The following is a 24,029-nucleotide window of genomic DNA, read 5'->3' as shown; positions in this document are numbered from 1 at the left end:
CAGCCTCAGTTGCAATTGACGGCCCAGGACTGAAGGGGTCATGCAGTGTTTTGGAGATGCCAGTACCATGAGATGACCACCAAGAGCAGCAGCAGCAGTGGAGTCCAGGCATCTGGAGCCTAGAGGACGACATGTGTGCTACAAAGGGCATGGCTGGAGAAGTGACCCAAGCCCTTGGAGGAGCCCAGAAGATTGTGAGTTGGATCTCAGACATTGGATGGTTAGAGATTGACTTTTGCTTTTGATTGTGACTGTGCTCTGATATTTTCCCACTTGAAAGAAGAAACTATTTTAGTGGAGCCCACAGTTAAGAGATTTTTAATTGTAAAAAGACTTTGGATTTTAGAAGATATTGGACATTTTAAAGGGATTGACTTTTAATATGTAAAGACTGTGGGACTTTTAAAGTTGTTTAGATCTTGGGGATGAATAAGAAATTAAGGGTTGAGGCTTACTAGTGATGTGTTTGTGTGTCAAGTTGACAAGGGGTCAATTGTACTGGCTAGTTTTGTGTCAACTTGACACAGCTGGAGTTACCACAGAGAAAGGAGCTTCAGTTGAGGAAATGCCTCCATGAGATCCAACTGTAAGGCATTTTCTCAATTAGTGATCAAGGGGGAAAGGCCCCTTGTGGGTGGGACCATCTCTGGGCTGGTAGTCTTGGTTTTATAAGAGAGCAGGCTGAGCAAGCCAGGAGAGGCAAGCCAGTAAAGAACATCCCTCTATGGCCTCTGCATCAGCTCCTGCTCCCTGACCTGCTTGAGTTCCAGTCCTGACTTCCTTGGTGATGAACAGCAGTATGAAAGTGTAAGCCAAATAAACCCTTTCCTCCCCAACTTGCTTCTTGGTCATGATGTTTGTGCAGGAATAGAAACCCTGACTAAGACAACCACTAAGCCATCTCTCCAGCCTGGCTAACCCTTTCTATATAACATTTCTTCTGCCTAACACATTTTCCTAATCCACCAAAGTCTCATCTCCAACCACTCAAACTCCACCAACCTCCAATTTTGACCCTGCAGATAACTTTCTACCTTGGTCACTCTACAGACCCCCATCTGGCTCCTGTGCCTCTGCCCTCAACCTCTCTCATCCCTTCATCCCCCCCTCTTTTACTTCCCGTATACAGACTGCTGATCTCCCCTCTATCTACCACTATAGGAAATTGTCCTTCCCCATCCTATCCTCAGCCCTCCCAGCTTCCCTGTAGACCCTGGTCCTTTCACCATCCTCACCTATGACATATGTTCCCCTTGAAGGAGGTAGCAGCAGGAGATGCTCTTCCTACCCTTATCCATGTTCCAGTCCCCATAACTGAGATGGATCACAAAGAGGGAAAACTGGGGTTCTCAGGAGAAGATTTATCACACTCTTCCAGGTTTAGTCTCTTACATGTCAGGGTGTTTATTATATAATTCATGTCTACCTTAACAGCAGATGAGGAAAAAAAAAAACCAGCTAGTGTCTTACAGATAGTGTTATGACTTACTGGCAACACAGAACTTAACTGTACAGGTCTCTACAGCCTGTCTTGACTGGTCATCAACACGTTGTAGCTATGTAGAGTAGGATCCTGAGGCCTGATGTTGTCCACTGTAGAAATCTGCTATTATAGTCTTTCTGCAGAATTTCACCGTTCCTGGTGGCTGGTCTGGGGCTCCGATCCGATGATTACATCAAATCAGTAACCATAATCCTCTGGGACATAGATCAGAGCGGGGGTGGGGAAGCAAGGAATAATAGTTTGGATAATTAAGCTTAAAAGCTTATAAACTCTGGGAAATGGAATTTTGGCCTCAAATGGTTATCTAATTGCAAAATGACCTCCTTACAAAGGCTACCCTCTGCCAGGAGCTGAAGGCTGTAGACATCTCTGTCTCTGTTCATACCTTGGATCCATGGAAAGTCTTGGCACCTCCCCTAATAATAAAACTCTCTTTCAGATAGAAACAGGACAGCCAATTCTCAAGCAGCCCTTTTGTTCCTCATGCTCCCCTCTTTGAAATGCTGCCTTTCATAAATGGTAGCCACAAGATGCTCTCTAAAATACAACCTGATCTAGAAAGACTGTTGGGTCTACCTGACAGCAAGACAAATTACGTATTTGGGGCATAGGCTTAACTAAAAATCCCTTCAACCAATGACACCACGCTCCAGGCCTGCCTCTGGGCCCTGCCTATATAAGCCAACTGAGTACGACCTCCCAACTGCACACCAGGCTAATCTCCAACTCAAAGAGTGCTTCTGATGGCACCTATTTTGTATACCAGTGGCCTCTTGTCCGGCTGCCCCATCAATTACCCCCTGTGCCAAGTTGTGTACTTAGCTCTAGATCTTACAGTCATCCGTGGGAAGAAAATAAATCACCAGCCCACCCCTATCTGAACAAAGGGGATGAAATATTACTTCCACTGCTGTTAGGAGTAACCATGGCAAGAGCTGTGGTCGAGGAGGAAGGGCCACTGGACTCCAAGTCCGACACAGCCACTTTCCCCAACAAATCAAGGCCGATCTGACACTGGTACAGAACAGCACTGAAAATCGCCATAGTCAGTTGGACTCCCTGGCAGCCACTGTACTATAAAACAGACAGAGATTAGATTTCACTATGGCAGAAAACGGAGGAGTCTGTGCTATGAGAGGGGAGGGATGATGCGCCTACACAAATTTATCAGATGTCTGAGGGAGAATGCCAGACAGTTAAAGAAAAAAACCAAAAAAACAGAATTGTGAGCCAGAATACAGCCCCTCCTCCATCCAGATGAACAAGGTTATGGGGCACATGGATAATATCAATAACCTCCTTTTGGGGGCCTCTCATCATGATAGTTCTAGCTTTAAGTTTTGGTCCTTGTATTTTAAGATTCCTTTCTAATCTGTTTCAGGAAGACTACAATCCCTTACTCAGCTCTTCCTAACTGAAGACTATGAACTCCTCATAGTCCTGCAACCAGATGAGCCCAAAAAGCCAATACACAGGCTTAAGGAACTGAGATTCATCTAAAGTCAAAAGACCTTGAACACCCCATTCTTCCCCTTTCTCTTATAGTTATCCCTTCAGAACGAAGCACTTAGGAAAGAATTGATTCTCCCACTGACAACATTCCTTAGTTGCCCCTAGTTCTTTGTGTAGGGTCAAGGCCTTGTAGGCTTTTCCCTGTTCCCTTTATCCATTTCTCTTGATCTTGTTCAGGTCATGTTTAGGCAGCCATGCTTGTGAAACCTTATTGGAGTAACTTCTGAGTTCCTAAGAGAAATAGCCTCAACCTAAATCCTTGTTGTCTGGCTCCCACGATTTTTCTGCCCTTCCCTCTGCAATGTTTCCTGAACATTAAGGGCTGGGCTTTTTTTCTAGACGTATTCATTGGTAGTGGGCTACACAACTCTGCATGTAATGGTCTCTATCTGTTGCAAAGAGAAGTTTCCTTGAGGGGTAAGAACTACAGTTATTTGTTGATATAAAGACAAATATTTAGAGTCTAGTTAGGGATTATGGTGGCACAGTGATGGCTGTTGTTCGTTCTCCAAGATCCACGATGTCACTAGCCCTGTGTAGTTGCTAGGTTTCCAGTACCAGGAATGGTTTCCCTCTTGTTGAGTGGGTCTTAAGTCCAACTAGAGAGCTGTTGGTTACTGCCAAGGTCCGTGTGCCACTACTGTGCTTCTGGGCCCTGTGTCTAAAATGCATTATATCTTTAACAATAGAGATTTATCTTCCTCCTCTTGGGGCCAACCAAAGGTAATGGCAGTAGCCTGTATTTTTTGGGAATCTCTTGGACAACCCTGGACAACAACTCAAAAAAGGGGGCATCTCATACCTGTTGTCAGGGGTTTCTCTAGGTGGGCTTTGGCTCTTAGAGGAAGCATTGTGAACTCAGATGAGAAAAATCCATTTAAACTACATATGTTTGTTTATATACTGACTGTGTCTATTATAGATTGTATGTAAGTAGTTCTTACTCTTTATGACTTTTTTTTTTTTTTTTTTTGGTTTTTCGAGACAGGGTTTCTCTGTATAGCCCTGACTGTCCTGGAGCTAACTTTGTAGACCAGGCTGGCCCCGAACTCAGAAATCCGCCTGCCTCTGGCCTCTGCTTCCAGAGTGCTGGGATTAAAGGCGTGCGCCACCACGCCCGGCTTCTTTATGACTTTTAAGAGATATTATTATTATAGTATTATTTTACCCTCCCTCCTTCTTCTGTATTTCTCTAACTCCATCTCCTTAGAGCTCCTTCTTCCCTATTCCCTCACTAGATTATTTGTATCCTGTTTTTTTTTTTTTTCCTGGGTTTGGTTTTTGAGACAGGGTTTCTCTGTTTAGCCCTGGCTGTCCTGGAACTCACTCTGTAGACCAGGCTGGCCTCGAACTCAGAAATCTGCCTGCCTCTGCCTCCCAAGTGCTGGGACTAAAGGCGTGCGCTACCACCACCCGGCGTATCCTGCTATTTTTGTCTTTATTGCTCCCCTATCTCCTACACTAGCAATAGCCTGTTTTTACTTTTTCTGTAATTACTCCAGGATTTTATTTATTTATTTAATTATTTTATTTGGAGTTATGAGAGCCTTCAGTGAGAGAGAACAAGTGATGTTTGTCTTTCTGTGTCTGAGTTACATAGCTAATACAAATTTCTCTATTTTCATCCATTTGCCTTCAAAGTTCATGATCTCATTTTTTTCTTTACAGTTGAATGGTATTCCATAGCATACATGCACCACATTCCACATTCTCATTATCCATTTGTAGGTTGAAGGACATCTGTTTACTCCATTTCCTAGTTATGGTGAATGGAACAGCAATGAACGTGGATAAGCTCTTTATTAAACTGAACGATGATATCTTTACACATTTTTCACAAATCTCAAAGGCACACATGGCCTACACATGTGGCCAAAATCTCTCATTGTCTTTTGTAAGCACTTAATATATTTTTAAGGCTTTGATAGTGATTTGTATTTACCATGCTTTATACACCATTCAAGAACTTCTTTGTAGCTTTGACAGACTCCATCATGAAGTTTTGCATTGATTTTCTTGCTCTGAACCCTCTTATTGAACTTGTCAGTTTTGAATGTGAACATATCCTGGTGCTCCTGAGACGTGGACTAAATCACGTTGCCTTTCTGGGAACTCATCGTCTGATCATAGGCTCTTTAGTCAGTGCAGCCTTTATGCTACCAAATATCTATGTTTCGGTTCATACGTTTTTGTTACTCTATACTGTAGAGCTGTAAAGCGCTTCAGAGAGTTCAGAAGTGATTGTGAATACTCACGCCTAGGTGAAGCATCTATATGCCTTGCCTCTACCGAGACTCAAGGAACACCACAAGAGGAGAGGTGGGAAGGACGCGTCACAGGCTGGGGAGGAGCACTGCGAAATGCTGTACTCCGGACGGGGCATTGGCTGTTGTACACATGAACTCACAGCAGCTGTGGTTACCTGAGGCGGACCAAGCTACTTGAAAATTTCAGCATGGTTGTGAACAGGGCTCCTGAGGCTCCATCTCTAGCCCAAGAACTATTGATAACTGAAGACCGTGGCAGGTGACAGAGTCCGTTTTCCTTGAGGGGTGACAAATGGAAGGTTGCCTATGCCTGGGTGGATAATCCCACAGCCATGCACATATGATGTGGATATCATTGATTAGACTCAGTGCCTTATAGATCAAAAGACAGAAATTGATGATAGACGGAAGATACATTAGAGAAGGGATCAGGGGTAGTTGGAAGGAGAGAATTAGGAGTGGATATGATTAAGATGTATTTAATGCATCGGTAAATATGTCAAAGAACAAAAACTTTCAAAAAATATATACCAAGGTAAATAGCATAAAGAAAAAAATATTCGACCAGAAATAAATGGAATACAGAAGGAAAAACAACAGAAACATAAAGCTGAGCTCGTACTTTTGAAAAGTCAACAAAATTGGCAAACCTGTAGTTAGGATAAGAAAAGGGAGATAATCCTAAATAAAATCAATAATAATCAAATATAAATAATCAAAACACAGATAATAAAAATAAATAAAAGAATAATAATAATTCTAAACCACAGCTGCCTCCCCAGCGTCTCCCTCCAGATCTTACATTCGGATCATTCACCCCTTTCAGCTTTTCCCTATGCTGTAAGCTAGGAATCATATGTCAATCAGGATGTGGCTATTCAGCTCTCCCAGCTCACATCATCAAAGATGCTGTCTTTTCCCACTGTACAGCCTTGCACTGCTACAGACATTAATGGCCATAAAGATAAAGATTTATTTGAGTATATCATCTGCCTGTTATTCCAGACTCTGAAGGCAGGGATAGAGGATCCCCACAGCTAGCTGGCTAGCAAGAATAGCTCTATTGGTGAGCTCTGGGTTTGACTAAGAGGTACTGACTCAATGAGTAATGTAAAGAGTTGGAAATAACTTCTGTCATCAACCCCTGGTCTCCATATGCATGTGCATACGTGTGCCACATATACATTATGCATGCATGTGCCCTCACACAACACACAACACACACACACACACACACACACACACACACACACACACACACACACAAGATGAAAGGAAAAAAAAGGACCTGAAACCATAAGGCCCTAGAAGAAAATGGATTAAAGTTCCATGACATTGGGTTATTGGGTTTGGTGATAATTTCTTAGGTATGATATTTATGCACACCGAAAAAAAACAATGAACAGTGAAAAGGCAGTGTATGAATTGGAAAACAGTATTTACAAACCGCACATCTGAGGAGTCAATATCTGTAGTCTCCCCTCCCCCAGCCTGAAACCTGCTTGCTCAGGGGTGGAGCTTCCTGCTCATTCGTTCTGCCACGCCCACTGCTGGAACCTGCCGCTTTGCTGTTCGGAGCCACACACGTGCTCACCTTTCTACTGGACCTGAGATTATTCGGCGGGAATCGGGTCCCCTCCCCCTTCCTTCATAACTGAGTGTCGCAACAGTAAAATTTGAGCTTTGATCAGAATAACTGTCTTGGCTACATTTCTTTCTCTCGCCACCTAGCCCCTCTTCTCTTTCAGGTTTCCAAAATGCCTTTCCAGGCTAGAACCCAGGTTGTGGTCTGCTGGCCGGACACAACAAATATCTATACTATATAAAGATTTGCTATACATAAGTAGCAACAATGAAACAAATACCTAATTTAAAATGCCCCAAGAGGGACTGGAGAGATGGCTCAGAGGTTAAGAGCACTGGCTGCTGTTCTAGAGGTCTTGAGTTCAATTCCCAGCAACCACATCGTGGCTCACAACCATCTGTAATGGGATCTGATATAAATCAGTGTACTCATATAAATGAAATAAAATGCAGTTGAGACTTCCTGGAACCTGTGAGGGTGATCCTAGGGAGGACTCCTAGTAGCCGAGGATATGGAGCCTGAACTGGTCATCATCTGTAACTAGGCAACACTCCCAATGGTGGGACTGGGACACCAAACCAACCGTGAAACTTCGACCTACAACCTGTCCTGCCTGCAAGATGTGAGGGGACAGTGGTGGCTCAGAGGTTGTAACCAACCGAAAACCGGCCTAACCATGAGAGGGAACCCATGCCAGACTGTGCCGGAAGTCGAACATTCCCCGAGAGGGGAGTGAGGATGTTTATAGGAAAGATAGAAAAAAGATAGAGACAAGAGATAGACTTGGGAAGACTGCCGGTGCGTGCTGCCACAGTTCCACATTTATTTTTCACAACCTTTTTATACCCCATTGTACCATGGGAAGAAAAGCCACAAGCTAGCAGAAACAATTGCTGAAATATACACAGTACATCTGTTCTTATTCAAAAACTTCCCTGTTCCTTCCACCAAGGTCAATAGATCTTTCAGCCCTCGCCTTGAGGCTCAAGTGTAGCTCCTCCTATCGTTCTGTGAATGCCTCCGCAGTTCAGGAAATCTGCGAACAGACCCTGACCTGTGACGCCGCCAGACACTGCCTGGATAGCCAGGAACAGGAAGCTGGATGTCTTAGAGACCCAGGGCAGAACCAAACACAACTGGCAAAAGAAATAAAAGTCAATGAAGTGATTCCCAGTAATATTCTACTATCTTCATAGGTTGGTGCCCAGTCCGATTGTCATCAGAGAGGCTTCCTCCTGTAGCTGACGAGAGCAGAGGCAAGTATTATTTAGAGCTTGTTGGAACACAACAGAAGAGGGGGAGGAAGGATTGTAGGACCCAGAGGGCTTGAGGACACCAGACAACAGGGTCCAGAGAATCAACTAAGCAGGCCCCAGAGGTTCTCACAGAGACTGAAGCAGCAATCAAGGAGCCTGCGTGGGTCTGTGCGAGGTCCTCTGCATATATTATGGTTTTTAGCTTGATGTTCTTGTGCGACTCCTTTCCTGGTGCTACAGAGTTACAAGGGTGAAAAGAAAGCATGCCTGCTTTAAGCTGTGAGGTTCTGCAGAGCTGCACACCAAATAATCACCAACACAAAGCTTCACACATCAAAAGACTAATGACACCAAATGCCACTAAGCATTTGGAGTTTCAGAAACTGAGAACACTGCTAGTAGTATAGTCATCTTGGACGATGATAGTGCAATGTCGTCCCCCCCCCCATGAAAGATGTAACCATTAGCCTCTGATGTTACATTTCTACTAGTGTGTGCATTGCAGATGAATACAGAAGAGATATTCTTAGCAGCATTCTCAGAGCCTGTGGTGGTTCAAATGAGAAGGGCCCCCATAGGCTCGTATGTTTGGATATGTGTTTCCTGTTTGGGAATAATTAGGGGGTGTGGCCTTGTAGGAGGTGTGTCATCGGGGGTGGGCTTTGATATTCCAGCCTTTGATGTTCCAGCTAGATCTCTCTCTCTCTCTCTCTCTCTCTCTTCACCTCCCCCTCTTTCTCCCTCCCCTCCCCCCTCCCCACCCCCTTTTTTGTGCCTGGTGCTTACTGATCAAGATGTAAACTCTTAGCTACTGCATTAGTACCCTGCCTGCCTGCCTGCCTGCTGTCATACTCCCTGTCTTGGTGGCCATGGGCTCACCCTCTGAAATTGTAAGCCCCAATAAACTCTTTCTTCTATAAGTTGCCTTGGTCATAGTGTCTCTCACAGCAATGGAAAGGTAACCAAGATACTACTTGAAGCCTTGATTTTTATTCTCTGCCTGCTGGTGAGATGGGATGCTTTTAATATATTTATAGTTAAATTTTTCTACTTGTTTTTTCATGGTGACTGGGCCTTTCCTTTGCCTCATTTCATCTTTTCTTATTTATCCAATACAAATACCAAACCCACTGTTTGATTATGTATTGTATATATATTTTCCTCTTTATTTCTCTCCACATAGCATAAGGCCAAGAGTGTGGACTTCAGGACATCCCTCCAAAAATAACTTCTATCTTGGATACGTCCTTTGTGACCTTGGCCAAGTTTTTGCACTTCCTCCAGTTCCCTCATCTGTGAATGAGACTGGGAAGGGTCAGAGGTTTGAAGTAGCATTTTTGTCCTTTTTCTGCTATAGCAGAACCTCACAGGTTGGACAATTTATAAAGGATAGATATTGCAATGGTTTATAGTTAGTTCTCTAACCCACTGGAACCATGATCACCAGATTAAATACTTTCTTTTAGAAAGTTGCTTTGGTTATGGCGTTTTGTCACAGCAATAGAGAAGTAACAAAGACAACCCCCACCAAGGACAGAATTCAATTACCAGCAAATGCCTTTCCTCCTGTAGTGGACTTTACCCTCAAACGGTGAACCAAAACAAACCTTTCCTCCCTTAAGTTGGTTTTGCCAGGTGCTCTGTCAAAGTCTTTGGCAGTGGTCAGATCCTGCCAATGGGGCCTCATGAAAGGTAAGACTTAGGGCCTTTCCTCTCCTCATGAGGGCGGGGCAATAAGGAAGTCATCTGCAACCTCACAGGATTTTGACTGATCTCAGACTTAGAGCTTCCATGCTGTAAATGGGAAGTGACTAAGCTTGAGGTTACCCACTTCTGTGGCCTAAACTGTCCCCTTTGACCCTTAAAAGGAAGAAAAATGTTCCATCCATAGTAGGAAGGAATGAAGAGCATTTGTTCATGGAATGGATTTTACAGTGCAACAAAAATGAGTTCTCAGCTGCATTGGGGGGGGGTATGTGGTTTTATTCTTAGGACCATAATATGAAGGAGGAGGAGGAAGAGGAAGAGGAGAATGAAGAGAAGGAGGAAGAGGAGGAAGAAAAGGAGGAAGAAGAGGAAAAGAAAGATGAGGAAGAGGAGGAGGAGGAGGAGGAGGAGGAGGAAAAGCAGCAGCAGTAGTAGTTGCTGCCAGGTATATAGAGAGCCCTGTCCACTGGATGTCTTATGACCACAGAAGGTGTGATGTGGGAATTTGCCAAGCAGCTGAAGGGAGTGGTGCTATGGTGTCCGGGCTGCAGGTGGCAGGGTGGCAGGGAAGGGAGCCCGGAGGCAGAGGGATGCTCTAGCTGCCCTGGCTCTATCGGTGTTTGCTTTACCAAACTGGCTAAGCTGAAGGCCCACGTTCAAAAGACGCTTCTGAATGTTTACGTATTTCTCAGTAAGGAAGACTGGAGAGGAGGAAGGAGGCGAGAGGAAGCACAGAAGCCTCCAAGAGCATGGTTGCCTGAGGTATGGATGGGAATGAGGCTTTTCCCTGGATCTTTCATGTATCCAAGGATAACTGCCCTCCACTCCTCTATCCATAAGCTTGGCCACCTGTCTCTTCCCTCTGCTCTCTGTGATGGGCTTTGAACCAGCCCATTGGACTGGCTATTGGCCCTTTCTTGTGATGTCTGTTTTCATTGCCTGGTAAATATCTGTGTTCCCACTTGGAGTTCTGCAGCTGTTGCTTTGTTTTGTTTGAATTTGTTTGTGTACGCACTTGTTTACTTCATGTGTGCCTGTGTGTGGTGCATGAATGTGGTGAGTGCACGTGTGCTTGTGCACACGCAGACTCCAGAAGAGGGCATCGAATGTCCTCCTCCGTCACTCCGTGCTTCCTTTATGCCTTTGAGGCAAAAGTCTTTCCATGAACCTGAAGCTTACAGAGTTTTGGCTAGGTTTCTGGTATGTGTTGGGGTCCAGTTGTGGTTCTACATCCTCTGTTTCTTCCTTTAGGGTGTCCAGGTGTCACAGTACACCTGGCTGGAAGGAAGAAGTGGACTCTGAAACAGGTGGGGTCTGCAGGATCCTAGTCGGGCTGTGAGTGAGTGCAGGGGTGGGGAGGGCATGAAGATTTTAATGAAACACCCCTCTTAGATGATCTTAACTTGTGCATATACACTTTATTCCGGGTGACTAAGGTCTCTATATGAACCTTGAAGACTGGGAAGGAGTTTTCAGGGTGAATGTAAAATCACTGGATAGAGTTTAAAGTAGGGTCAATACCTCATTTGTATGGAGAGGCATTCCAGGAATCTCAGGTACTTGCTGGGCTGGTTCTTACTGGGAAAGGGGAAGGTGAACTTGTAGCTTTTCCTAGTGCTAGGTGTCCTTCCTCAGGTAGATGGTGTGGGGAGTGAGGCTCCCCAGACAAGAAGAGGAACCCCTGCTGGAAAAAGGACTCCTCCATTTTTCACCAAGCTCAGAGGAGCTATTCAGACATGGTAGACTTAATCCTTAGGTAACAGAGTTTGCCAACGTAGGCTGGCAGCTAGCCCTGGCAGTCTTCCTGTTTCTACCCCTCTCCACAGCAATGAGGTTACAGGAATATTCAGGACTTTGCCTGGCTTGTTACATGGGTTCTGGGGTCTGAGCTCAGATTGCCATTCATATACAGCAAGCACTAATATCCAACCAAGCAGTCTTGGGTTTCAAGATAGGGTTTCACTGGGTAGCCCTTGGCTGGCAATGGACATTTGTAATTCTTTTTTGCCTCTGTCTCACAATTATTGGATTACAGCACCGTACCCAGCCCGTAGAAACATTGCACCTATTTATTTCCCTTCTTTCTTTTTCTTTTTCTTTCTCTTCCTCTCTTTCTTTCTTTCTTTCTTTCTTTCTTCCTTCCTTCCTTCCTTCCTTCCGTCTGTCTGTCTGTCTGCCTGTCTGCCTGCATGCCTTCTTCCCTCCCTCCCTCCCTCCCTTCCTCCCTGTCTGTCTGTCTTTTATAATACTGGTTTGGTATTATAAATATTTGGTCACCTTGAATAAAGTGTATGTGCACAAGCTAAGATCATCTAAGAAAAGTGTTTCATTAAAATTTTTTTTTATGTCTGGTCCTAGCTCAGTCCCATGGCTTCACGCATGCTACATAGCCTTCACTGTTCTGAGTTCTTTTTTTCTTTTTAAAGATTTATTTTATTTATTTTATGTATGTGAGTATACTGTTGCTCTACAGATAATTGTGGGCCTTCATGTGGCTGTTGGGAATTGAATTTTAGGACCTCCGCTCACTCAGGTCAGCCCTGCTAGCTCTGACCAATTCTGCTCACTCAGTCCCTGCTCGCTCTGGCCCAAAGATTTATTTATTTATTATGTATAATAAAAATACATAATAAAGTACACTGTAGCTATCTTCAGCTACACACCAGAAGAAGGTGTCAGATCTCTTTATGGGTGGTTGTAAGCCACCATGTGGTTGCTGGGATTTGAACTCAGGACCTTCCGAAGAGCAGTCAGTGCTCTTACCTGCTGAGCCATCTCTCCAGCCTGCTGTTCTGAGTTCTTATGAAGATTCTGGAGCATTTTTCTGAAGTTCAGTTAAGTTGCTTTGGAGCTGTCTGCTCCTATCCAGTATGTCTTTCATGATCTGTGAGGAGACTTGGGAGCAGAGCTCAGCTCAAAACAAGTTCACGCTGATACTGAGATGTCTGGTCTGGGAGGGAAAACCACAAAGGCAGAGTTAGAAGTCCTAGCTTTCTGCCTCTCTCTGCCTTGCTAAGGCCTCAAGCATCTTCCTAACAAGTGTTACACTGAATTCTCTCAGCCCTTGCTGATCCAGGGCCACTTCCTGCCACCCTTCCCCTGTCCTGAGGCCTCTGACCATCTCACTTCCCAGAGCTTGGAGTAGCTTCTTCAACCCAGGGTCTCCACTTGCTCTCCAGGGTTCAGGCTCACAGCTGACCAGCCACCTCTCTGTTTGCCCCTCATCTCTGCCCCCCACATTCCTGTCAGAGTGTTCTCAGAGCAAGACAAGGTGTGTAGAGGCACTTCAGTGTGGGGAACATCTGATCCTTGCTCCTCTGTCCCAGGGGAAGAGGAAGATGGAGGGTCAACTTAAACATAATGTGTTGAGGGCAGTCTTGGAGAAATGGAAAACTGGTGGTACAGAAGAGAGGGACAGGAAAGCCATGACTAATGTCCTTGACTAGATACGACGGGACCAGTGGGCACAGCTCTTCCCAGCTGGGATTACCAGGCATTGGGTACAAGTTGAGGCCTTGGACTTACTCCGAGGGTAGAAGGTCTGCCATGACAACCGGAAACATTGAATCAGTGTAGCTTGTGTAGGGAAGGTTAAGTCCAAACCCTACTGTTTCTAGCTTCAGGCAGCAACAGTCTTACTCCAAGATTGCCACACAGAGATGCAATCGATTCACTCCACTAAGGTCGAGGCCAGGTGTACTGGTCTGCACAGGGCCTGGCATCTTCACACTCTTGGTTCTGCAGAAATATCCAATGGATCTCTGACTTGGAATTCTGAGCAGTGAATCTGCTTTGGCACTGTACTTGGCTAGTCCCACTAGAGGGAGTTATCACTCTTGGGCCTGGCTTGAATGTCTACATAGCTCTGATCCTGAGACCCTGCCTGGAAGGTTTAAATGACCTTGGCAACTCCACTAGACACAGCGGTAGAGCATTCTGGTGGACAGCGTGGGCCTCCTGCCTCTCCCTGCATGCTGGCTGCAGTCTGCCTGAACACAGGTGCTACCACTATAGAGTCCAAATGGCAACTCCAGAGAATACCGGGTCTTGGTGCTGGGTGGTGGCCAGTGCTTTCCAGATTTGGTGTCTCCAAAGGTCACAGGTCAGGGTCCACTCATAGAAAGATGTGTCCATATGACCTTTATTTTTAAACCACCAAGAGAATTTGGTCACCCAGGAATGGGCCAAGACAACGACCCTCTGAGAGTGATCCCTATAGAGTCCTGGGACATTGGACTGGTTTTCTCCTTCCCTGGCCTTCAGATTTGTACCCTGTTGCTGTCCATTCATGGAGGCAAGGACAGTCTAGGAGAAAGGGCTCCAGCTCCTCAGTTCCAAGGCCAAGTCCATGACCTCTAGCTCTGTTCTGACTGTCACCAGTCAAGAAGCCTCCCTACCTGCAGGCTTTGTTGTCCTGGGGAATGGCACTTCAATGCCACCCACTCTGAGAGCTTAGCTGTAAGCTCTCTATGGAGGACCCAGCCCTGTTCCTGTGTGGGCCTCACTGACTGGCACCTGTAGTCTGTGAAATGGGTGTCTGGCCCAGGCAGCCCCTAACAGTAAAGGCTCCATCTGCTCTCTATCTGTTCTTCTCTATGGGAGAGGTTGTTGGCTCTTCTGGGGTTTTGGCTGCCTTCCTCTACGTGGAGTCTGCTGGCCCTCAACTACATGTCAGACCTACCATATGCAGGCAAGACTGTGGGTGGAGATGTGGGGGAACTGGCTAATCTGATTGAAGGGGGGGAGTGGCCACTGCCTGGAAAAAAGATCACTCAGCACCCTCTGCCCTGGTGTTAGTGTCTACCAGGGTCCTGGACCAGCTCTAGGTGCTCAGCTCCTTGCTTCACAATGGTTGCTTCATCTCTGTTGGCATCTCTCAACATGCCTACCCTACAGATGTAGAACTGAAGCTCAGCAAGTTGAAGTGACTCAGTTGGACTCACATGGCTGGATACATAGTTGCCATTGGTTATGGTGTCAGATTAGAGGCAGTAAGAAAGAGGGACTTTCCATCTGGAGAGTCCAGAAAGTTGCTAAAGCTGACACCAGATAGGACGTGAGCAGAGGACAGGGAGGAAGGACAGAGTGCCAGTGTCCATGGCAGAGTGGGAAGTGCCCCAGTGTTCTTGCCTACCCTGCAACAAGAGCTTTAACAGAGGGGAAGCTTTGGACACAGAAGGGCAGGGGATGGAAGAGCTCAGAACTGGATCCTTCCTGTAAGCCCTCCCAGTCACAGACACAGAGAAGAAACTTCCAATCCAGGGAGGGTCCTGTTTGGAGAGACCCTGGAGCTCAGAGCTGGATCTGCTGAGACCTGGAGCTAGTTATGAGCAGAAACCAAAAACAGGTTTGCTGATGAGTCATCTCCGGGAGTACCCAGCAAGAGGCAGGGGGGAATGTCCTCTTCCCTGCCCACCAGGCAGGGCCTGGCCCTTCCTGCTCCCACCACAAGCAGCTTGTGCCTCTCTTGCTTGCTTCCAACTCCAAGACCATTGAGCAGAGCAGCCTGCTGGATGACTTCCTGCATGGGCACCCACCCTTGTTGCTGTGTCTAGACAGCAGCTGCTGCCCATGTTGGTGGAGGGTCCAGGAGCGACACAGCAGGGGGCTGGGGACTGGCTAGAGCTATGTCTGAAATCTTGTTCAAAACCACAGGCAGGGTGAACTGGTTGGAAAATATTCCTTCCTGGAGACATTGTAGCCCTGCCTCCTTGAATCAGCCAGCCACTTCCTTCCTGTGTGTATCTTATACATGCTAAGGGGGTGGGCTCAGCCCTGGTGTTTTTTTGTTTCAAGGTTTTTGTCTGTGGTAGTCCTTTGGTGTGTTGTAGGGCACAAGAATGGGGCTGCTGCTAAAGGGACTTTGTCACAGGGTTGTGGGAACAGCTTGGGCTAGTGTGTAAGGTGAAAGCTTTTGACTGTGAGAGTGAGGAAGAGCCCTGGCGTCACGTCTGGATCCTCGTATGAGGCAGTTTCATCACAGACAGGTCACAGGAGCTGGCTCTGATTATTTTACAGGTAACTAACTGCTTAAGAAGGCCAAACTGCTTAGGGCGTCAAAGGCAGAGAGGCTAGACTGACTTCCTGCCTCCCACGCCTGAGCCCTTCCGGCAGTCAGTTCATAGGCCCTTCAACACTGGCTCAGATCCTGCTCTTACTAAAAATCCTGCCAGCTTATTTCCTGAGAAGCCAGGGCGCTTTCGGTTTATTAACATTTTCTTTCTCTTGGAGTGAACAGGGCTGCTCAGCAGCGGACGCACCAGAAGTAATACAAGTTACCTGGAAAACCTATACACATATGTGCATATATAAACACACACACACACACACACACACACACACACACACACTACGTGTTATGGTCTACAAGATGATACAAGTTTCAAGAAAAATCTGTATTCAGCCTACAGGTGATGACTTTCCGTTGGCATGTGTGCACGTTTGTCTGTCCCTGTAGATGTCTGTACATACACATGCCAGTGGCCTGACAGGACTTTTTGACTAAGCCATAGTGTGAAATTGGTGTGTATTCAATAGAAACCATACACTGAATAGTGAGTTTGGACTTTTTCTCAGGCTAGTGGTATATACTACAATCCCTTTTCATGATGCTGGGCCCCGGCTTTGAGCTGACACATCTAAGAACTAGAGACCAGTAGAGGAAACAGTCAGTCATCGCTGTGCAGTGCGTGCGGCTACGCTGGAGGTAGACAATCAGCAGAATTTTTTGGCGGGGGGTATTTTTCAAGATAGGGTTTTTCTGTAGAGCCCTGGCTGTCCTGGAACTCACTTTGTAGACCAGGGTGGCCTCAAACTCCGAAATCCACCTGCCTCTGCCTCCCGACTGCTGGGATTAAAGGCATATGCCACCGTGCCCGGCGACAATCAACACATTAATTGTACTTCACACATTTTTCATGTATGGTGATTTTTGAGTGAGTGCGCACACGTGTGTGTGTGTGTGTGTGTGTGTGTGTGTGTGTGTGTGTGTGTACACTTGATATCATTAGCATGAGCCAACACCCATCCCACAGAATTACAGATTGTCTGACTGAAACACTCTCCTTTTTACTGACATTCATCCACTGAACCAGCACTCGGTTCTGATTGGGTCTCACACTGAGGTCTGGCAAATAAAACCACAAATTGCACTTGTGGGGTCTCAAAAGCACTGTGCTTGTGGGGTCTCAAGGGCCCCCAGCACTTAGTCCTGTGCACCTATGCTCCACCCAGTCAAACACAAGCACTCTGGAAGGGAGGAGCCTCTCGCCTCAGGCTGTACCATATGAACTGAGCCTTGGGGGACACCCTCTTGCCCTTAGACTGGATTTTCTTTCTCTCTCTCTCTTTCTTTCTTTCTCTCTCTCTCTCTCTCCTTCCTTCCTTCTTTCCTTCTTTCCTTCTTTCCTTCTTTCTTTCTTTTTTCTTTCTTTCTTTCTTTCTTTCTTTCTTTCTTTCTTTCTTTCTTTCTTTCTTCCTTCCTTCCTTCCTTCCTTCCTTCCTTCCTTTCTTTCTTTCAGATTTATTTAATTATTTATTATATGTAAGTACACTGTAGCTGTCTTCAGACATACCAGAAGAGGGCATCAGATCTCATTACAGATGGTTGTGAGCCACCATGTGGTTGCTGGGATTTGAACTCAGGACCTCTGGGAAGAGCAGTCAGTGCTCTTAACTGCTGAGCCATCTCTCCAGTCCTAGATTGGAGTTTCTTAATGGATGAAGCATTTCTGAAGTCCCAGGTATAGCTAGAGATTGCACCTCCGAGACTTTGAGATGGCTTATTGCACCTCTAGCCCTTCTGAGTCTTTTTTCTTCTAAATGGAGGGTGGGGAGATACCACATGCAACTGGCAGCCTGCTCACATCTGGGAGCATCTGCTCACCATAACTTCACATGGTAGGAGTGCAGGTGGGAGAGGGCCTGCAGAAGACAAGAGTCTCTGACCTTGCAAAATATTCACTTCCTAGGAAAAAACCACAAACCTGTCCAGAGAGGATAGCCTGGGGCTCCACTTGCCCTGTGGCCATGGAGTCCTTTTATACCATGTCACGTGACAACATTGCCTGTCAGGAAAGAACCTGAGGACTAAGCCCTTTTACAAGTAGATATTTTCAGTCTGGTGATGGTAGTACATGCCTTTAATACCACCAGCTCTTGGGAGGCAGAGGCAAGTGGGTTTCTGAATTTGAGGCCAGCCTGGTCTACGGAGTGAGTTCCAGACAGCCCAGGCTATACAGAGAAACCCTGTCTCAAAAAACCAACCAACCAACCAAAAACAAAAAACCAAAACAAAACCAAAACAAAAAACCACATATATATTTAACATTGTGTGTGTGTGCACATATGTACATGTGCAGACATGTACATGTCTGAGGAGGAATTGTTTCTCTCCTTGTATCATGTGGGCTCTGGGGTTCAAACTCAGGGCATTAGGTTTGGTGACAAGTGCCTTTACCATCTCCCTGGTTGAACGATCATTTTAAATAGTAGTTAGTCTGGCAGGTCTCCCCATGTGAATGGAGCCAGTTATCCAGCCTACTGTCCTGAGAGGAATTCAGCTATCCCAGGTCTGGGCAAGCTCAAATACCATTGCCAACCTTTAGATCACTCAGGCAAGCACTGGGTCTAAGGATGTAGAGTGCACAATGTCCAGAGGCCTTACTTCCCTTGGGTTACCTCTTGGTGTGTGAGGCAGCATCCCTGCCTCCAACAGCATCCCTGCCTCCAAGGGTCTGAATGATTGTCTCCTGGACACTTAACATGGATGGAGCAGCAGTCTTGGACCAGTTTCCAGGTTTGCTCTAGCTTCAGAACAAGCACCAAGGCTACTGTGTGGCTTGGCTTCACACAATCATTGCTGGGAGCAGTCATCTGCAAAGAGACAAGGTGGTGGCTGTCAGGTGGCTGTGTCCCAATGGGCAGTGGGGGCAGCTTGCTGCCTTTTCTCTATCTTTGTTCCGTATGATGGTCTTCTTTGGTGTTTCTTCTGTAACGTCTGTAGCTTCCCACTGTGCATGGGGTGCTGCTGGGGTAGCTTTAGCGGCATCAGTGGGGGCAGGCACACACATGGGTGAACTCAGAAAACAGCTGGCAGGAGGTAATTCATGCTTCCCACACTAACCATCCTCCACACTGGGTCTTCCCTGACTACTGCTGCCAGGGTTTAGCAAATGAAATTGTTGGATGGTTTGTTGTATTTGAATTTGAAATAAACATTGCAATGATGTAGTCGAAACATATCCTGAAGGTTTGGGGAAGTGTTTCTATGTTCTCTCTGGCAACTCTACCTTCAAGACCTCCATGGCTGGGCCTGTGAACCTGTGGTTTGAGTCTGCTGGCCTAAGTTAGCCAGAACTTCCAACAGGCAGCAGAGCCATAGACAGAGAGCAGGTACCTGAAGACCTCTATAGAAGCCAGACCATGTAGGCGGCGGAGAGCAGTTCTGTGCTTCCACATGGGTGGCCTGGGGTCTCCAGCAGCTTAGGAAATCCTGCTTTACTTATGTTTACTTGAGAAGACCTTCTGCTTCCTTGTTCCCAACAGTACCCTGACAGTGCGGTGGGACATGGCTCACCTTCTCCTCCTTCGTATGCTACGGAACCCAAATCAGCTGATCCAGGGGCCACCAGCATTAGAGAAATTTCTGCCTATCCTGACCTCCCCCAATCCCCTCCCCTTGATCTACAAGACGTAGGAGTGAGAGTCAGGAGATGATAAGGTACTGGAGGGGAACATGCTGTGGTAGACACACCCCAGCAGATGAAACTTTGTATTTCCAGCCTCCACACCAAGGTCAAGGAACTTGTTGTTTTGTTTTGTTTTGTTTTGTTTTGTTTTGTTTTGTTTTCCACTAGCAGAATGGTCTCTGTGGAAAGGACAGCTTCTGGAATTCTAGGGACGTATTTGAGCAGTACAGCCCAGCTCAGAACTCTGTGCTGAGCTTGGCAATCCAAGCCAATTGGTCATTCTACCATTTGACAACACTTTACAAAGTAAAACACAAAGCAAAAATGATGGATACACTTCTAGACCTGAGCCTACCTGCTTGCCTGATCCTTCTAGATCCTTGGGAGATGAAACTTCTGGGTCCCTCCCAGTCTGTGGGTCTCTGTGCCATTGGGGTACCACACCAGACTGTCACCTTCAGGGGGAGATTCAGATCTTTCTCTTCCCTGCCATAGGGACCAGGCAGAATATCTCCTTGGCAATCAAACCATAGGACGAATTCAGCTTGGCCGGCTGCCTGCCACCAGGCCAGTAGGGGAGCTAGGCCTTCTTTGGCGTTTATACATGGAGATTTGTTATGGCTGGTGGCTGCAGTTTTCATGGCCTCTCTGACACCTTAGCAGATCTTTTGCCAGGGTGAACCCCATCTCATTAGGCTGGCTTCCATTCCCCTAACCCCTAGCAAGGCTCCCGGATCTTGCTCCAATCTGCCTTCTTTGTTTGATATTCCTGGCCTGCTTGTTGGAGATGCTGATTTGAGCCATTTTCTTGATAATTTACTTTCAGTGGAAGAATAAAAATTGTAAATATTTCAGATAGATAACCAGAAGTTTTGAGGCTTGGATGCATTACAACAATGTTAAATCAAAATGATTGGCACACTCATTACCCCCTAGTGTGTCTCATTACTCCCTAGTGTGTCTTAGGCTACAGCCAGTCTCCAAAACTTATTCTTGACATTTTGTATTTGTTTTTTTCTCTTTTCTTATTATTTTTTTTCCTTTGAAACAGTCTTTCTATGAAGTCCTGTCTGTCCTGTAGGTCCCTGTGTAAATCAGACTGGCTTTAAACCCAAAGAGATCCTGCCTCTGCCTCCCCAGTAATGGGATAAAAAAAAGCTTGCACCATGCCTGATTATTTTGTATCCTTAAAAAAAATGATTTCTTGGAATAAGGAAGCTGGGAGTGGGCCTACTCCTTTTCTCAGGCTGCCTGGAAGATGGTGGACATTCAGAAAGAGTGTGCTTACCCAAAGCAGCCTACAATCTTTCAAAATAAGAAGCATACTTTGCTGGGAGAAACCGGCAAGGAAAAACTCCCTCGGTACTACAAAACCATCAGTATAGGCTTCAAGATGCCCAAGGAGGCCATTGAGGGGACCTACATAGACAAGAAATGCTTCTTCACTGGTAATGTCTCCATCCGAGGTCGGATCCTGTCTGGAGTCGTGCATGACGAAGACGAAGATGCAGAGGACCACTGTCATCTGCCGAGACTATCTCCATTACATCCGAAAATACAATCGCTTTGATAAGCGTTACAAGAACTTGTCTGTGCACCTGTCCCCGTCCCCCCGTCCCCCCACCCCACCCCCCGTTTCCAGGATGTACAGATTGGAGACATTGTCACTGTTGGAGAGTGCAGGCCCCTGAGCAAGACTGTTCCACTAAATGTGCTCAAGGTCACCAAGGCTGCTGGCACCAAGAAGCAGTTTCAGAAGTTCTAAGGGGACTCTGGCCAATGCCCTAGAACAAATAAAGTTAGTTTCCAACTTAAAAAAAAAAAAGTGTTATTAGACGCGTTCTCACGACCGGCCAGGAAAGACACAACAAACCAGAATCTTCTGCGGCAAAGCTTTATTGCTTACATCTTCAGGAGCCAGAGTGCAAGAAGCAAGAGAGAGCGAGAAGCAAGAGAGAGAGAAAACGAAACCCCGTCCCTATTAAAGAGAATTCTCCTTCGCCTAGGACGTGTCACTCCCTGATTGGCTGCAGCCCATCGGCCGAGTTGACGTCACGGGGAAGGCAGAGCACATGGAGTGAAGAACCACCCTCGGCACATGCGCAGATTATTTGTTTACCACTTAGAACACAGCTGTCAGCGCCATCTTGTAACGGCGAATGTGGGCGCGGCTCCCAACATCTCCCCCTTTTCTTTTAATAAGAGCAAATAGGCCACCCATATTAATGAGAGTGGAGATAGAGGTCAAATCCCCAGTGTGTAGGTAAAGGAGCCATGTACAGGATTAGCTCTTAGGCTCACAGGCTTTTACCCAGAGCAACCCTGACCTGCTCCCGTGTCGTTTTGCCTGGGGGAAGGGAACTAGGACACTGAACCTTCATGAAAGATGACATGTCTCCCTAGAATAGGCTCATATATGCCGCAGAGCCTTTCCATTGCAGTGCTTAGCCGTGCAACTCTCTCGGGCTGCTGAAGCACACTCACTCTATCCCGTGCAATGAGTCTAGCCTCGTGAGATATAAGAGCTGAGTGGCCAGCGACCTATTGCCTAAGCATAGATAACCATATATCAGGGGGAGCACTATGTTCTAGAGCTGCAAGCGCCTGGGCAATAACCACCTTGTCTCTCCTAGTTTAGGCCTTAAGCTTACAGACCAATCAAAGAAGCAACACTAATCCACAGCAAAGTGTATCTCCAAATAATATTAATCCCACCCATTTTTTAAAGAAAGAAAATGCTGAGGAGATCCAATTGGGTAATCCTTTGGTCAGGGACAGGTCCAAGCGCGTGGAGTTGACCTGAAGTCTCAATTCCCGAAGGATCTGTTCAAATTCAGCCATCCAATTCTGTAACATATACTGAAAAAGACTTTTTGACAATTTAGCTGCCCTAGTAAATTTAACATACTGAATGGAAATAACACACAATCCCGGAAACTTTTGTTCACATCCCAGCTGAGTTATTTGTCATAATACATCTAGTTGTATCTGGACAAGATCTATGAGTTGATTAACCAGCATGAGACCTCTCTGTATCTTGACATTAGCTGAGGCCTGTTCATCTGTGACTGTAGTCACTGAGGCTGACAAAGTGTTAATGGTGTCAGTCATCTGGACCTGTCCAGACAGAGCCAAGGCTGTCTGAATTAAGGCCAAACCCAGTTCCTAGTTAGTGGTAAAAAAGCAGGAGAATACTTGAGCATTATACATCACCGTCATTGGGAGTGGAAATGTCGACATTATCCCCCAACGCTGCTCTCTCTTTATTATTGACGCCCTGGACATCACCAAGACGAGGGACATTAGTATTCCCTTGGTCAGTCTGGATTTTTCGGGTGAGTCTTTCTGGTACCCAAAATGGGTTGTCTTCATTCTGTGGGAAAACACAGATAGCTCCCCTGGATCTTATCAAAATAGGATCCGGGCCATACCATTTATTATCAAGGACATTTTTCCATTTAACCATCTCATTGGGCCTATCTGGCTCTGAACAATGACGTTCAGCCGCAGTATGGCCATGAACATCAATATTTAAAAAATTGAGTGTAAAGAGTGCCATAGACACCGACACTCTTGGTGCTCGGGGTACAGTCTCCTCAAAAGTTCCCCTCTTCTGTTTTATAAGATAGGCTTTGAGGGTGCGATGCGCACGCTCAACAATACCCTGTCCTTGAGGGTTGTATGGAAGTCCAGTCAGGTGGGTTATGTCCATCTGACGGCAGAACTGCTGAAATTTTTGAGACGTATAAGCTGGTCCATTATCAGTCTTAAGGAGTCTGGGTTTCCCCCAAGCACTCCATGCCTCAAGACAATGTTGAATCACATGTGAGGCTTTTTCTCCGGTTAACGGAGAGGCAAACATGATGCCAGAACATGTGTCAATGGACACATGGAGATATTGAAGTTTTCCAAAGGAAGAAACATGTGTAACATCCATTTGCCAGACCTGTAGAGGTCGAATACCGCGTGGGTTAATTCCCACATGAGGAACTGGCAAGAACTCACAGCAGCTTTGACATTGAGTAACAATGTCACGGGCTTCTTTTCTTGTCAAGGAGAAACGACTGCGTAATGTTTCAGCCGTCACATGAAAATTGTTATGAAAATTTTTTGCAGCCTCTACCGGGGATGATAGGGCAGCAGCCACCACTTTAGTGGCCTTATCTGCCAAATCATTTCCCAGAGCCATGGGGCCAGGTAGGCCTGAGTGGGCTCTAACATGAGTAATATAAACAGGAAATCTTCTAGATAACAAAACTAATTGTATCTGCTGAAAAATATTGGCAACTCTACTGGAAGGCTTAATCACTCCAGCCACTTCTAAAAGATTTACTGCATTAACCACATAACAGGAATCTGACACAATATTAAGGGGTTCTAAAAAGGTTTTTAAAACTTCTAAGACCACTAAACATTCTACCACTTGAGGTGAATTTTCATTATACTGTTTGGATACCACTTTACCATTAGCCACATAGGCACCTATGCCAGTTTTTGATCCATCAGTAT

At 46.0% G+C, this 24,029-nt stretch overlaps 1 long non-coding RNA gene and 2 pseudogenes across 1 annotated transcript in view; 2 read left to right on the top strand and 1 right to left on the bottom strand.

Annotated features, from left to right (window-relative positions):
- Gm39023 overlaps positions 1–8,872 on the top strand; it is a 29,399-nt gene extending 20,527 nt beyond the window's left edge. The window contains exon 3 of the long non-coding RNA XR_882151.2: positions 8,065–8,872. This is a non-coding gene — a long non-coding RNA (predicted gene, 39023). The remainder of the gene's footprint in view (positions 1–8,064) is intronic.
- On the bottom strand, positions 4,930–5,133 carry Gm44720 (annotated as a pseudogene).
- On the top strand, positions 20,728–21,331 carry Gm7482 (predicted gene 7482; annotated as a pseudogene).

The sequence above is a fragment of the Mus musculus genome, chromosome 7, assembly GCF_000001635.26.
Source record: "Mus musculus strain C57BL/6J chromosome 7, GRCm38.p6 C57BL/6J".
NCBI classification, from domain to species: Eukaryota; Metazoa; Chordata; class Mammalia; order Rodentia; family Muridae; genus Mus; species Mus musculus.
Note: the sequence above shows the minus strand (reverse complement) of the source record. Positions and strands in the feature narration are given on the sequence as shown.